This window comes from Elephas maximus, chromosome 27 (assembly GCF_024166365.1).
Source record: "Elephas maximus indicus isolate mEleMax1 chromosome 27, mEleMax1 primary haplotype, whole genome shotgun sequence".
Lineage (NCBI taxonomy): Eukaryota > Metazoa > Chordata > Mammalia > Proboscidea > Elephantidae > Elephas > Elephas maximus.
The window spans coordinates 27,099,017-27,116,587 of NC_064845.1; the positions used below are offsets into that span (position 1 = coordinate 27,099,017).

Sequence of the window (17,571 nt, forward strand, 5' to 3'; positions counted from 1 at the left end):
GATATTGACTGTTTTCTCCGAGCCATCTATAAGTTATCGTATTAATTAATGCTTGCTTACTGTGTCATAGCTTCTTGCTTTGTTTTGTTTTGATATACCCCTATGAGTTGCTTGAGTGAGCTAGCTTGATTATTTTCACCTTTGTAGCTCTGACGTCCTGTCCCCAGATGGCTAGAGCTGCTATCCGGTATATCAGTCTAGGAGTCCATTCAGGTTTCTTGTATGAATTCAGCTCAGGTGTCCAGGTAGCTGATCATCAAGTGTGTGGTACAGGCTCTGTCCTACAGTCTTAGAGGGGCAGGGGATATTGGCGTATATACCGGTATCTGATTGCAGCAGGGGGTCACACTCTGAACAAAGCAGAGGACTGAGAACCAACCCCCGAGTGTCTCTGAGGAAAGCACGTCCCTGTTCCCTAGAGCGTGCAGGTAGGTGGGTTCTGCAGATGGACCATGGGCATCCAATGTTTTTGTTTGTAAGGACTGGGAGGTACCAGTAATCTTTAGATCCCTGTCATGGGTGGCTTCGTGACCTGAGTGGAGCTACTGTCCTTAGGTCCCTGATGTGGGTAGGTGAGGACCTTGTTTAATAGGCAAAGTGATGTCGAACATCAAACACTCACCTCTCCACCACACAGCTGAAACAGTTGGATTCTGCCAAAAAGGGCCTATTCCCCCCAAAATAGGCCCACACAGGTCCATGCAGGAGGGAAGGGTGCTGAAAGCCCATGGATGGTTTATGCCTGGACAGGAGCCGCTTCTGTCCTGAGCTCCCCTGGTTAGTGGAGCTAGCAAATTATCTTTTCCCCCAGTTGCAAATTTTTTCCTTCCCCAAGGCCAGGAGGATGGCTCTAGGTGCTCAACAGGGCCTATCTCAGGCCCAGGGAATTCAGCAGCTGAAGCCAGCTTGGGGCTGGGGGGTGCGCGGGAAAATATACACAAGTACTTAGCTTCTGCCGAGAGCGCTGTTCTTTTCAGGTTCCGGAGGTGTGAGTAGGCTGTGTGGCTGGCTGTTTCTCCCTGAGGGAACTGCGGCTGAATGTTAGTACCAGTCCACCACCACCACCGCTCCAGGAATGGTGCCTGAGTGCTCCCCACGATTCAGGTCTGGTAACTCCTCTCCGCTTCTGAACGGTCTCTTCCTCCCCCTGCCCATCAGATCATTGTCTAAGCTTGCCTTTGAGGCTCAGGGCTCCCAGCTTGTCACAAATATACTCGTTTCACTTATTTTTTGGGGTCTTTGTTGTAAAGAGGGCTCGATGGAAGCGTTTGTCTATTCCACCATCTTGGCTCTGCCTCCCATTGTTACCGTTTTGAGTATTTTTTTTTATCTTGATTTCCCTGTCTGGGGTGACTTCTTATTGCTCTGCCCAGTGTTCTAGTTTTGGGTCAATATCTGATATTATTGATTTTCTAACTAAAGAACTCCCTTTAGTATTTCTTTAAGTGTTGGTTTGGTTTTTACGAATTCCCTAAACTTCTGTTTATCTGGAAATGTCCTAATTTCACCTTCATATTTGAGATATGGACCTGCTGGATATATGATTTTTGGCTGGCAATTTTTTTCCTTCAATTTTTTATATAAGTGATCCCATTGCCTTCTTCCCTCCATGGTTTCTGCCGAGTAGTCTGAGCTCATTGTTACTGAGTCTCCTTTGTAGGTGACTTTTCGTTCATCCCTAACTGCTCTTAAAATTCTCTCTTTATCTTTGGTTTTGGTTTTGGCTGTTAAAATTATCTCTTTATCTTTCTTTTGAGATCTACATTATGTGGAGTTTGATGAGCATCTTGGATAGATATCTTCTCATCTTTCACGATATCAGGGAAGTTTTCTGCCAACAAATCTTCAACAATTCTCTCTGTATTTTCTGTTATCCCTCCCTGTTCTGGTACTCCAATCACTCGTGGGTTATTTCTCTTGAGAGAGTCCCACATGATTCATAGGATTTCTTCATTTTTTAAATTCTTTTATCTGATTTGTCTTCAAATATATTGGTGCCAAGTGCTTTATCTTCTGTCTCACCAATTCTGCCTTCCATTTGCTCAATTCTGCTCCTCTGACTTTCTATTGAGTTGTCTACTTCTGTAATTTTGTTGTTAATCTTTTGAATTTTGGACTGAAGTCTCTCTATGGATCCTTGCAGCTTATTAAATTTTTCGTTATGTTCTTGAATAACTTTTTAAATTTCTTCAACTGCTTTATCTGTGTGTTCCTTGGCTTTTCTGTATATTGCCTGATCTCCTTCCTGATCTCGTTCCTGTTGTCTTGAAGCATTCTGTATATTAATCTTTTGTATTCTGCATCCAGTAATTCCAGGAAGGCACGTTCATCCAGAATATCAGTTGATTCTTTGTTTTGAGAGCTTGTTGAAGCGATCATCATCTGCTTCTTTATGTGATTTGATATTGACTGTTGTCTCTGTGCCCTCTGTAAGTATTGTATTAGTTCATTTTATGTTTGCTGACTATATCCTAGCTTCTCACTTTGTTTTGTTTTGATACATCCATATAGGTTGTGTGAATGAGCTGGCTTGATTATTTCCACCTTTGAAGCTCTAACGTCATGTCACCAGATGGCTAGTGCTGTTACCAGGTATATAAGCCTAGGAGCCGATTCAGTTTTCCTGTATGAATTCAGCTCAGGTGTCCAGGTAGTTGGTTATCAAGTGTGTAGTACAGGCTCTGTCCTACAGTCTTAGAGGGGCAGGGGTGATTGGTGTAGGTACCAGTATCTTGTTGCAGCAGGGGGTCATGTTCTGAAAAATGCAGGGAGCTGACATCCACCCCCTGAGTGTCTGTGAGGAAAGAGCATCCCTGTTCCCTTGACCACACAGTGGGATGGGTCCTGCAGATGGACCTTGGGCACCCAATCCTTTTGGTTTTAAGGACTGGGAGGTACCAGTTATCCTTTGACCTCTGTTGCGGTTGGCTGGGTGACCAGAGTGGAGCCACCAGTCCTTAGGTCCGTGATGTGGGTAGGTGAGGACCCTGCTTAATAGAGAAAGCAATGTCAAACATCAAACGCCCACTTCTCCACCGCACAGCTGAAACAGTTGCAGTTTGCCAACAAGGTCCTATTCTCCTGAAATAGGCCACACATGTCCATGGAGGGGGAAAGGTATTCAAAATCCACGGATCATTTATGCCTGGACAGGAGCTGCTTCTGTCCTGAGCTCCACAGGTTAGTGGAGCTGGCAGATTATCTTTTCCTTAGCTGTGAATTTATTCCTTCTCCAAGGCCAGGGGAATGGGTCAGGACACACAACAGGACCTATCTCAGGCCCAGGGAAATAGGCAGCCACTGAAGCTGGCTTGCAGGCTGAGGGTGCAGTAAAATATATGCAAGCACTTAGCTTTTGCGAGAGCGCCGCTCTTCTCTGGTTCTGGAGGTGTCAGTAGGCTGTGCGGCTGGCTGTTTCTCCCTGAGGATGCTGCGGCCAAACACTACCATCAGCCCACTGCAGCTTGAGGGTTCCTAGCGATTCAGGTCCAGCAACCCCTGTCCACTTCTGGACCATCTCTCCCTCCCCCTGCCACTCAGTCCATTTTCTAACTTTGCCTTTGATGGTCAGGGCTTTTAGCTTGTCATAAATGCAATCGTTTCACTTGATTTTTTGGGGGGTCTTTGTTGTAAGAGGGTTCGCTGGAAGCACCTGACTATGCTGACATCTGGGCCCCCCTCCAAAAATATCTTTGTCAAATGGCTGATCATCATCATACCTTCACCAAGGTTGAAGCCTTATCTAGTAAAACCAGGAAGGCCAGTAACACAATTATTATTTAATACTGTTCAAAATTTTGGCCAATTCAATTGAAAAGGAGAAGAAATCAATAATGTTAGTTAGAAACAGAGAAAAAGTATGTCCATATTGTCAAGAAATAATATAAAATTATTACTATTGACAGGTGCGATAAACTACATAACAAAGCACAAGGCTATATTATAAAAAAAATCTCAACTATGCCATGTACTTCCTTCTTGCCAAGCCATCTGCTCAGTGCTTGACATGTTATTATCTCATTTAATCCTCACAAGAACCCTGTCGTTGTTAGGTGCCATTGAGCCAGTTCTAATTCATAGCGACCCTGTGCACAACAGAACAAAAGACTGCCAGGTCCTGCACCATCCTCACAATCGTTGCTATGCTTGAGCCCATTGTTTCAGGCATTGTGTCAATCCATCTCTTTGAGGGTCTTCCTCTTTTTTGCTGATCCTCTACTTTACCAAGCATGATGTCCTTCTCCAGGGACTGATTCCTCCTGATAACATGTCCAAAGTATATGAGACCCAGTCTCACCATCCTTGCTTCCAAGGAGCATTCTGGTTGTACTTCATCCAAGACAGATTTGTTCATTCTTTTGGCAGTTCATGGTATATTCAGTATTCTTCACCAACACCACAATTCAAAGGCATCAGTTCTTCTTCAGGCTTCATTATTCATTGTCCAGATTTTGTGTGCATATGAGGCAATTGAACACACCATGGCTTGGGTCAGGTGCACCTTAGTCCTCAAAGTGACGTCTTGCCTTTTTGACACTTTAAAGAGATCTTTTGCAGCAGTTTTACCCAATGCAATGCATCTTTTGATTTTTTGACCGTTGCTTCCGTGGATGTTGATTGTGGATGCAAATAAAATGAAATCCTTGACAACCTCAATCTTTTCTCCATTTACAGTGATGTTCCTTGTTGGTCAAGTTGTGAGGATTTTTGTTTCCTTTATGTTGAGGTGTAATCCATACTGAGGCTAGTGGTCTTTGATCTTCATCAATAAGTGCTTCAAGTCGCCTTCACTTTCAACAAGCAAGGTTGTGTCATCTGCATAATGCAGGTTGTTAATGAGTCTTCCTCCGATCATGATGCCCTGTCCTTCTTCATATAGTCCATCTTCTCGGATTATTTGCTTAGCATACAGATTGAATAGGTATGGTGAAAGGATACAACCCTGATGCACACCTTTCCTAACTTTAAACCATGCAATATCCCCTTGTTCTGTTTGAATGACTGCCTCCTGATCCATGTACAGATTCCTCATGAGCACAATTAAGTGTTCTGGAATACCTATTCTCTGCAATGTTATCCATAATTTGTTTTGTTCCACACAGTTGAATGCCTTAGCACAATCAATAAAACACATGTAAACATCCTTCTGGTATTCTCTGCTTTCAGCCAGGATCCATCTGACATCAGCAATGATATCCCTGGTTCCATGTCCTCTTCTAAATCCGTCTTGAATTTCTGGTGGTTCCCTATTGATATAATGCTGCAGCTGCTTTAGCATTCAAAATGATCTTCAACAAAATTCTTCTTGCATGTGACATTAATGATATTGTTTGACAATTTGTGCATTTGGTTGGATCACCTTTCTTGGGAATAGGCATAAATATGGATCTCTTCTAGTTGGCTGCCAGGTAGCTGTCTTCCAAATTTCCTGGGGTAGACAAGCGAGCACTTACAGCGTTGCATCTGTTTGTTGAAACATCTCAATTGGTACTCCGTCAATTCCTGGGGCCTTGTTTTTTGCCAGTGCCTTCAGTGAGCTTGGACTTCTTCCTTCAGTACCGTTGGTTCCTGATCATATGTTACCTCCTGAAATGGTTGGACATCGACCAGTTCTTTTTGGTATAGTGACTCTGTGTATTCCTTTCATCATCTTTTGGTGCATCCTGTGACGTTTAATATTTTCCCCATAGAATCCTTCAGTATTACAACTCGAGGCTTGAATTTTTTTGTCAGTTCTTTCAGCTTGAGAAATGCTGAGCATGTTCTTCCCTTTTGGTTTTCTATCTCCATGTCTTTGCACATATTGTCATAATACTTTACTTTGTCCTTGCAAGCCGCCCTTTGAAATCTTCTGTTCAGCTCTTTTACTTTATCATTTTTTATCCTTTTGCTGTAGCTACTCGATGTTCAAGAGCAAGTTCAGAGTCTCTTCCGACATCCATTTAGATCTTGTCTTTCTCTCCAGCCTTGTCAATGACCTCTTGCTTTCTTAATGTATGATGTCCTTGATGTCATTCTACATCTTGTCTGGTCTTTGGTTATTAGTGTTCATTGAACCAAATCTATTCTCGAGATGGTCTCTAAATTCAGATGGAATATACCAAAGGTTGTACTTTGGCTCTTGTGGACTTGTTCTAATTTTCCTCAATTTCAACTTGAACTTCCATGTGAATAATTGATGGTCTGATCTGCAGTCAGCCCTGGCCTTGTTCTGACTGATGATATTGAGCTTTTCCATCATCTCTTTGCACAGACATAGTCAGTTTATTCCTGTGTATTCCATCTGGCAAGGTCCATGTGTATAGTCAACATTTATGTTGGTGAAAAAAGGCATTTGCAATGAAGAAGTCATTGGTCTTGCAATATTCAATCATGGGACCTCTGGCATGATTTTATTACCAAGGCCCTATTTTCCAACTACTGATCCTTCTTCTGTTTCCAGCTTTCACATTCCAGCCACCAGTAGTTATCAGTGCATCCTGTTTGCATGTTCGATCAATTTCAGACTGAAGAAAAAAAGAAGTTGGTGAAAAATCTTAAATTTCTTCATCTTTGGCCTTAGTGGTTGATTCAGATTTTAATAATAGTCGTATTATCTGGTCTCCCTTTTAGGTGTGTGGATATTATCCTATCACTGACAGTGTTGTACTTCAGGATAGATCTTGAAATGTTCTTTTTGACATCGAATGCAATGTCATCCCTCTTCAAGTTGTCTTTCCCAGGGTAGTAGACCATATGAATGTCCAATTCAAAATGACCAATACCAGTCCATTTCACCTCACTAATGCCTAGGATATTGATCTTTATGCGTTCCATTTCATTTTTGACTGTTTCAAATTTTCCTAGATTCATGCTTTGTACATTCCACGTTCTGATTATTAATGGTTGTTTGCAGCTGTTTCCTCTCATTTTGAGGTGTGCCACATCAGCATACGAAGGTCCCAAAAGCTTGACTCCATCTATGTCAACTTTACTTTGAGGAGGCAGTTCTTCCCCAGTTGTATTTTGAGTGTCTTCCAATGTGAAGGGCTCATCTTCCAGCACTGTAGCAGATAATGTTCTGCTGCTATTCATAAGGTTTTCACTGGCTAATTCTTATCAGAAGTAGACTGCCAGGTCCTTCTTCCTAGTCTGTCTTAGTCTGGAAAGTCAGTTGAAACCTGTCCCCCGTGGGCGACCCTGCTGGTATTTGAATACCAGTGGCATATTTCCAGCATCCCAGGAACACACAAGCCCACACAGTATGACAAAGTGACAGACACGTGACGGCACAGGAACCCCAGGAGGTACATTTGTCATTGCTTCTATTTTGCAGATGTGGAAACTAAGTTCCAGAAGTGTTGAGTAGGAGGTGAGTGGTGAGTGGTAGAGCCAGGATTCCAATCTGAGTGACCTGATTCTGGAGCCTGCACACGTAACTTCCCTGCTACCCACTGTTTAAAAACCAAAGGATATCTTTCAATAAGAAGTCCCCTTACTTAATACATGAGAAGCAACAGCTTTTTGTATATCGTATTATAGCCACTTTGAAAATATAATGGGAAAACACAAAAAACAAAAAACATTCTACTTACCATAATAATAATAAAAAAAAAAAAACCCACTGCAGTTGAGTTGATTCCGACTCATAGCGACTCTATAGGACAAAGAAGAACTGCCCCATAGAGTTTCAATGGAGCACCTGGTGCATTTGAATAGCCAACCCTTTGGTTAGCAGCCGTAGCACTTAGCCACTTCACCTCCAGGGTTTCCCTACTTACGATGGCAACTAGAATTATGTATTACCAAGTAGCCAATTTAAAAAGACCAGCATAAGGAAAATTTCAAACTTTACTGAGAGACAGAGAAGACTTAAATAAATGGAGAGACATTCCGTATTTGTAGTTTAGAAATCAATATTGAAAAGATGTCAATTATTCTCAAACCAGTCTAGAAATATAGTGTAAGTTCCAAATTATTAACATTTTTGTCAGAATTTGCCAAATCGTTCTTTTAAGAAAAACATTTAATTTCAAAAGCTCATTATATTAAAAAAATCAGAAATGTGTCATAAAATATTTCCTTCAGAAGTAATCACTCTTTATAGTTTGGATTATACTCTCACACACCTGCACAGAGACACACACACACATTTTTTTTTTTTACATAAGTGGATCATTTTTCTATTCTGTGCTTCAATTTTTTTTCACTTATCAACATGTTTTGGATATCTTTCCAAGCTATTAATACACAACTTTCCTCTTAACCAGGGTAAATATTTGAAGGAGGGTTGCACCATCATCCATTTATCCATCTGCCTATTAAAGAATATTTGGGCTGTTTCCAGTGCCTTAGCTAAAATAAACATTGTTATACATATATTTTTATACACTTAAGCTAGCATTTCTGTAGGATCGGTTCCAAAGAGTGTTCTTGCTGGTCATAGGGTATATACAGTTAACATCTGGATAGATGCCATCAAGTTAGTCTCCAAAAACCTTGCTCCTATTTACATTTCCTCAAGAAAGGCCATTTTTTCATACTGTCTTCAACACTGGGTGCTATCAATCTTTTTAAAATTTTGCCCATCTCGTAAGCAAATATTGTTTCCCGTTGGTGTTTAGTTGTACATTTTCTTGATCACTAGCAAAATGGAGCTTCTTTTCAGTTTTCATGGCCATTTGTGTTTCTTCTTTCAGGACTCGACTATTTATATCCTTTGATCATTTTAAAATTGTGTTTCTTTTTTTTACTATTAATTTATAGGAACTCCATAATATATCTTACCCTTTGTCTGTTAACCATATTACAGCTATTTTCCCCTCATCTATTTTTCTTTCTCTCTTTTTTTGGTTGTTGTGGTTATGACAAAGCTTTTAACTTTATGAAACAGAATCTGTCAAATTTTCCTCTTATGGCCTCTGATTTGTATCACACTGAGAAATTCCTCCTCAACCCACAATCTTAAATGCATCATCCTATATTTTCTTCTCGTGCATTTAATTCACTTGTGCGAGGTTATTATGGTGTGAGGTTGAGAGCTAACTTACATTTTCTTCCAAATCTATAAGTGATTTTTTAAGATTGCTTATTGAATAATCCATCCTCTTCCTACTGATTTGAAATGTTCCCCTCCCCACAAACCAAGTTCCCATGTATAACTTGGGTCCAGTTCTAGACTTCCTATTCTATTCAATTAGTGTGTATATTCCTATACCAGTCCCATATTGCAATGTCTGAATATCTTTACATATTTTCAAAGGCAGTTGACTAAGTGATTCGAAAGCTATTTGGGTGAGTAAACAAATGAGAATAGCAAAAAGACATAAGACAAACAAAGGTAGTGGGTGATGAATTGTGCAATAAAATGTCCCTAATGAGGAGGCTGTGATACTAGCGAAGGGATAAAAAGACAGATCAATAGAACAGAATAACAAGTCTGTATCTTCACCTATATTTATATAAACATAGCATATTATAGGAAACCCTGGTGGCATGACGGTTAGGAGCTATAGCTGCTAACCAAAAGGTCGGCAGTTTGAATCCACTAAGCACTCCTTGGAAACTCTGTGGCGCAATTCTACCCCGTCCTATGGGGTCGCTTTGAGTCAGAATCGACTCGACTGCAGCGTGCTTGTTTTTTTTTGTTTGCTTTAGGGTATTATAAAAGTAAGTCTTAAATAGGGAAAGTGTGAATTATTAAAATAAAAGGATAGTCTTAGGATAATTAATTGATATTTTAGGAAAAATAAATCTCTACTTCATGTATTGTTAATAATAAATAGTGGATTAAAGAGAAATTAAAAAATTAAACAATAAGAATAATAGAAGAAAACATAGATGAATATTTTTATAATTTGAGAGAAAGCAGAAAAACCGTAACAGAAAATATTCATATATTTAACTCCATAAATGGAAATTTCTTTATGGCAAATGATGACAACAACAACAAGACAAAATAAAAATGCAAATGCCAAACTGGAGGGGGAGGGGTTGCTGTATATAATAGACAAAACCGTAATATTCTAGAAGTGTAAAGAGCTCTTTCAAGTCAGTAAAGAGATAAACAAGCCAATATAAAAGAGCATGAACAAGCACTTTTCAAAAAAAGAAATACAAATCACCAACAAAGATATGAAATGACCTTCAACCTCCCTCATAATTAAAGAATGCATATCTAACAATCTTTTTCACTTGCTAAGTTTGGCAAAGGTTTTAAAAACAATGATAAGAATAATATTACGGTGTATTGCTGTAGATGTGAAAAAGAGGGACTTTTATATATTGTTGATGAGAAGGTAAACAGTGAACCATTTTTGGTGGGCAAGTTGCCAACTAACTGACTAAATAAATGAATAAACCTAAAGTCGGATCCAGTAATGCTGCATGCAGAAACTGAAACTCTACTGTAATGCTAGCACAGCACACAAGGATGTAAGCCCCAGCTCTTTAATTGCAGTCTCACCTGTTATCTATAGAGATAATCACACAATAGGCTGACTCCAGGGCATTTATATCATCCAGCCCTAAAAACCACAAAGTGTGCAACACCAATACAGTCCATTTAGATTAGCTTGGTCCAAGCTCAGTCGGGTCCTTTCCCTACATCTTCAATTGTTCAAAAATCTTTAATGTCTCTTATCATTTATTATACAGTCATACATATATGTACCCTTAGACACATATGGAAACCCTGGTGGCCTAGGGGTTAAGAGCTACGGCTGCTAACCAAAAGGTTGGCAGTTCGAATTCACCAGGCGCTCTTTGGAAACTGTATGGGGCAGTTCTATTCTGTACTATAGAGTCACTATGAGTCAGAATCGACTTGACAGCAACGCATTTGGTTTGGTTTTTCATTAGACACATACACACACTCATGCCTACGAACACATGAAAAAAATCCAAAAGAATATATATCAAAAAATTTTGTGACAAGACTACTCTCTTCTATCATTACTGCCCTGGCTCAGCCAGGTAAGAGAAAAAAACAAGAATCAGGAAGAAGCTATTGTGTATGGTGCCCGTCAGCATTAAGTGAATGGAAAAGAGCTTTAACTCAAGGTCCTCCCCAAGGCCTTGTTCCTTTAGCATGGTAAGATCAAAGTGCTGCTGGAGTTGGCTTGTACTGGCTCTCAAGTGTATATTATTAACTTTCCAGGCATTTCGTGAGTCTGTTGATAAACACCAGTTACCAGTTGCCAGCCAGGTTGACTCCAACTCATGGCGACCCCATGTGTGTCAGAGTGGAACTGTGCTCCACAGGGTTTTCAGTCGCTGACATCTTGGAGGTAGATCGCCAGGGCTTTCTTGAGAGGCACCTGTGGGTAGACTGGACCCTCTAAACTTTGGGTTAGGAGTTGAGTTTGTTAACAGTTTGCACTTCCCAGGGACTCCTTGTTAAACAAACATTATTGAAAAATCACATATGTAACCTTATAATTTAATAAATTATTTTAAAAGCAAAGGTTAATCAGCCCTCAAAATGCATCACTTCCAGTTATGATTTACTGCATTTTACTGTTACGTCTGCTCTTGAGATTACTTCCATCTGTTGTATCTTGGTGACGGATATGGGCTGTATTGCTGTGCTGCTGTGCGTCTCTCCCCAACTCTGTGATCATGACATCACGTTGGTAGCTTGAAATTCGCCGTGGCGGGAGTATTTACACCATGAGAATTAGCAGGCACCGCAAATCAATACCTTTTTTTCTTTACACGGAGCTGGTTGTTAAACATTTAACAGCACACCACTGGGTCAGTCACTCTAATAGGAACAATATGTACATTTTCTGTATTCTCTGTGGTGACCTGTGTATTATCAATGGGGGCTTTTTGTTTTACATGTATTTTAACAAAAGGGGAGAAATGCCAATTAGAGTAGAATAAATGGGTGAGAAAGAAAACGTGTTCCACAATCACAGTACATGAGGTTAAAAGGGTTTCTCTGGCACCAAGGGTGGCTGCATATGTTGAAGGACACAGGATGCGGAATTCGTGGGTTTGACAAGTTTGAAAATCGTGGCGGCTCCAGAAACTGATGCGCAATTGCATTTCACTGGCTATATGCTAGGCATTGCTTTGCTTGTCCTGTACTTCAAATTAAGGTCTGAAAAAAACTCCAACTGTGAAAGGAACATATTCTAAACTGTCTGACGCTCAACTAGTACGTTCTCACACCTGGAGAAGCTCATGTCAACTCATCATGTGGTTCTCCATCTGTACAATAAATGACCAACCTGGGGGCAAAAGGAGCTTCCCTGTGGCAATGTACTTAAAAGAGTTACCAGATTTAATGTGTCATTTTTCTTTTATAAATAAATAATGTTCCAAACTTGCTAACCTTTTCCATGATGAAAACGATGTCAGTAATGCACCTAAAGGATATTTGAAAAAATATATTTGTCTTTTCAGGGCAAAGGTTATGTTCTAACAAAATGAAAGAGAGAGAGAGTAACAGCTTTTCAAAATAAACTCATGCAGTCCCGAGGCAAGATGAGAAGGCAGAAAGGGAGAGGAGCTGGTTGATGGGTGAGGGAAATCTGGGATGGAAACGGTGAGTGTGCTGTCATTATAGAGAGAGCAACTAGGGCCACATAACAACGTGTTTATAAATTTTTGTATGAGCAACTAGAGCTGTAAACTTTCACTTACAACACAATAAAAAAAATTAAACTCGTACTTTGGAGAGAGTATACTGACAATGGATAGTGTAAGTGTCTCTAGTGTTAGGTGATTTTGAGGCAGAATATTATGTAAGTGGGCCACCTATTAACATCATTTCTATGCTTTAAACACTTGGAAACAGGGTGTTCGGTCCTCCTAAAAAACTAAAATAAGCTAATTTGTTAACAATATGAAAATGTAGAACCTTCCAATTATTTTGCAACAATAACTGATTGACATTAGGAAAAATGGAAATTGTTAGCTGAATTTCAACAAGGAGCTTTGCATACCTGGTGGATAAGGCTGAAAAATGGATATCACAACTTGTTAGGCAAAGTCCATAAAGCGCTTTTTCCATTTGGTATCTGTGCATGTTGCTCAAGTTCTTTTTCAAGTACTGGAATAATCTGAATTTAGAACTAAACCAACATTGTCAAAAAATTGAGCATATTTACCTTTGCTAAAACACACACACAGATATACATATAAAACGAAAACAAAACCAAACCGTTGCCGACAAGTCAATTCTGACTCACAGCAACCTTGTAGTACAGAGTAGAACTGCCCCATAGGGTTTTCAAAGAGCGCCTGGTGGATTCAAACTGCTGACCTTTTGGCTAGCAGCCAAACTCTTAATTACTACGCCACCAAGGTTTCCATATATACATATATATATGTATACATATACATGAACAACAACAAACAAAAACCAAACCGGTTGCCGTCAAGTTGATTCCAACTTATAGCGACCCTAGAGAGCAGAGTAGAAGTGCCCCATAGGGTTTCCCAGGATAGCCTAGTGGATTCAGACTTACGACCCTGACCTTTGGGTTAGCAACTGAATTCTTAACCGCTACGCCACCAGGGTTTATATACACATATATATATATTATATGTATACACACATATATATTTTTTAGTGAGAACAAAAGTGTGCTGTGTCCTGATAAGTAAAAATATATATATTTATTTATTTATTTTTATTGTTCTCTAGATGAAGGTTTACAGAACAAATTAGTTTCTCATTAAACAATTAATACACATATTATTTTGTGACATTGGTTGCCAGCCCTGCGACATGTCAGCACTCTCCCCTTTTTGACCTTGGGTTCCCCATTTCCATGTGTCCAGCTTTCCTGTGCCCTCTTGCCTTCTCCATCTTGCCCCTGGGCTGGTGGGCCTGTTTAGTCTGGTATACACGTTTGAGCTACGTGCATTATTGTTTGTTTTATGGGCCTGTGTAATCTTTGGCTGAAGGGGGAACCTCAGGAGTGACTTCAGTATTGAATTAGAAGAGTGTCCGGGGTCCATACTCTTTTTTTTTTTTTTTAATTTTTACTGAGCTTTAAGTGAACGTTTACAAATCAAGTCAGTCTGTCACATATAAGCTTATATACACCTTACTGCATACTCCCACTTACTCTCCCCCTAATGAGTCAGCCCTTCCGGTCTCTCCTTTCCTAACAATTTTGCCAGTTTCTGACCCTCTCTACCCTCCCATCTCCCCTCCAGACAGGAGATGCCAACACAGTCTCAAGTGCCCACCTGATACAAGTAGCTCACTCTTCATCAACATCTCTCTCCAACCCATTGTCCAGTCCCTTCCATGTCTGATGAGTTGCCTTCGGGAATGGTTCCTGTCCTGGGCCAACAGAAGGTTTGGGGACCATGACCGCTGGGATTCCTCTAGTCTCAGTCAGACCATTAAGTCTGGTCTTTTTATGAAAATTTGGGGTCTGCATCCCACTGATCTCCTGCTCCCTCAGGGGTTCTCCGTTGTGCTCCCTGTCAGGGCAGTCATCAGTTGTGGCCGGACACCATCTAGTTCTTCGGGTCTCAGGATGATGTAGGTCTCTAGTTCATGTGGCCCTTTCTGTCTCTTGGGCTCATAGTTGTCATGTGACCTTGGTGTTCTTCATTCTCCTTTGATCCAGGTGGGTTGAGACCAATTGCTGCATCTTAGATGGCCGCTTCTTAGCATTTAAGACCCCAGATGCCACATTTCAAAGTAGGATGCAGAATGTTTTCATAATAGTATTATTTTGCCAATTGGCTTAGAAGTCCCCTTAAGCCATAGTCCCCAAACCCCTGCCCTTGCTCCGCTGACCTTTGAAGCATTCAGTTTATCCCGGAAACTTCTTTGCTTTTGGTCCAGTCCATTTGAGCTGACCTTCTATGTATTGAGTATTGTCCTTCCTTTCACCTAAAGTAGTTCTTCTCTACTAACTAATCAGTAAAAAACCCTCTCCTACCTGCCCTCCCTCCCCCGCTTCGTAACCACAAAAGTATGTGTTCCTCTCAGTTTATACTATTTCTCAAGATCTTGTAATAGTGGTCTTATCCAATATTTGTCCTTTTGCCTCTGACTAATTTCGCTCAGCATAATGCCTTCCAGGTTCCTCCATGTTATGAAATGTTTCACAGATTCGTCACTGTTCTTTATCGATGCGTAGTATTCCATTGTGTGAATATACCACAATTTATTTAACCATTCATCCGTTGATGGACACCTTGGTTGCTTCCAGCTTTTTGCTATTGTAAACAGTGCTGCAATAAACATGGGTGTGCATATATCTGTTCGTGTGAAGGCTGTTATTTCTCTAGGGTATGTTCTGAGGAGTGGGATTTCTGGGTTGTATGCTAGTTCTATTTCTAAATGTTTAAGATAACGCCAGATAGATTTCCAAAGTGGTTGTACCATTTTACATTCCCACCAGCAGTGTATAAGAGTTCCAATCTCTCTGCAGCCTCTCCAACATTTATTATTTTGTGTTTTTTGGATTAATGCCAGCCTTGTTGGAGTGAGATGGAATCTCATCGTAGTTTTAATTTGCATTTCTCTAATGGCTAATGATCGAGAGCATTTTCTCATGTATCTGTTAGCTGCCTGAATATCTTCTTTAGTAAAGTGTGTCTTCATATCCTTTGCCCACTTCTTGATTGGGTTGTTTGTCTTTTTGTGGTTGAGTTTTGACAGAATCATATAGATTTTAGAGATCAGGCGCTGGTCGGAGATGTCATAGCTGAAAATTCTTTCCCAGTCTGTAGGTGGTCTTTTAAACTCTTTTGGTGAAGTCTTTGGATGAGCATAGGTGTTTGATTTTTAGGAGCTCCCAGTTATCTGGTTTCTCTTCGTCATTTTTGGTAATGTTTTGTATTCTGTTTATGCCTTGTATTAGGGCTCCTAAGGGTGTCCCTATTTTTTCTTCCATGATCTTTATCGTTTTAGTCTTTATGTTTAAGTCTTTGATCCACTTGGAGTTAGTTTTTGTGCATGGTGTGAGGTATGGGTCCTGTTTCATTTTTTTGCAAATGGATATCCAGTTATGCCAGCACCATTGTTAAAAAGACTATCTTTTCCCCAATTAACTGACACTGGGCCTTTGTCAAATATCAGCTGCTCATATGTGGATGGATTTATATCTGGGTTCTCAATTCTGTTCCATTGGTCTATGTGCCTGTTGTTGTACCAGTACCAGGCTGTTTTGAGTACTGTGGCTGTATAATAGGTTCTGAAATCAGGTAGAATGAGGCCTCCCACTTTCTTCTTCTTTTTCAGTAATGCTTTGCTTATCCGAGGCTTCTTTCCCTTCCATATGAAGTTGGTGATTTGTTTCTCTATCACCTTAAAAAATGACATTGGAATTTGGATCGGAAGTGCATTGTATGTATAGATGGCTTTTGGTAGAATAGACATTTTTACTATGTTAAGTCTTCCTATCCATGAGCAAGGTATGTTTTTCCACTTAAGTATGTCCTTTTGAATTTCTTGTAGTAGAGCTTTGTAGTTTTCTTTGTATAGGTCTTTTACATCCTTGGTAAGATTTATTCCTAAGTATTTTATCTTGTTGGGGGCTACTGTGAATGGTATTGATCTGGTTATTTCCTCTTCGATGTTCTTTTTGTTGATGTAGAGGAATCCAAGTGATTTTTGTATGTTTATCTTATAACCTGAGACTCTGCCAAACTCTTCTATTAGTTTCAGTAGTTTTCTGGAGGATTCGTTGGGGTTTTCTGTGTATAAGATCATGTTATCTGCAAATACAGATAATTTTACTTCCTCCTTGCCAATCCGGATGCCCTTTATTTCTTTGTCTAGCCTAATTGCTGTGGCTAGGACTTCTAGCACAATGTTGAATAAGAGCGGTGATAAAGGGCACCCTTGTCTGGTTCCCGTTCTCAAGGGAAATGCTTTCAGGTTCTCTCCATTTAGAGTGATGTTGGGTGTAGATGCCCTTTATTATGTTGAGGAATTTTCCTTCAATTCCTATTTTGGTGAGAGTTTTTATCATGAATGGGTGTTGGACTTTGTCAAATGCCTTTTCTGCATCAATTGATAAGATCATGTGGTTTTTGTCTTTTGTTTTATTTATATGGGGGATTACATTAATGGTTTTTCTCATATTAAACCAGCCTTGCATACCTGGTATAAATCCCACTTGGTCGTGGTGGATTATTTTTTTGATATGTTGTCAAATTCTATTGGCTAGAATTTTGTTGAGGATTTTTGCATCTATGTTCATGAGGGATATAGGTCTGTAATTTTCTTTTTTTGTGATGTCTTTACCTGGTTTTGGTATCAGGGAGATGGTGGCTTCGTAGAATGAGTTCGGTAGTATTCCGTCATTTTCTATGCTTTGAAGTACCTTTAGTAGTAGTGGTGTTAACTCTTCTCTGAAAGTTTGGTAGCACTCTGCCGTGAAGCCGTCCGGGCCAGGGCTTTTTTTTGTTGGGAGTTTTTTGATTACCTTTTCAATCTCTTTTTTTGTTATGGGTCTCTTTAGTTGTTCTACTTCTGAATGTGTTAGTTTAGGTAGGTAGTGTTTTTCCAGGAATTCATCCATTTCTTCTAGGTTTGCAAATTTGTTAGAGTACAATTTTTCATAATAATCTGATAGGATTCTTTTAATTTCTGTTAAGGGTCTGTTG

General features: G+C 40.0%; 1 long non-coding RNA gene across 1 annotated transcript in view; it reads right to left on the bottom strand.

Moving 5' to 3' along the window:
- The window catches only part of LOC126068358 (uncharacterized), a 266,350-nt gene that overhangs the window by 68,566 nt on the left and 180,213 nt on the right, over positions 1-17,571 (bottom strand). The gene's annotated exons all lie outside the window — the stretch shown is intronic.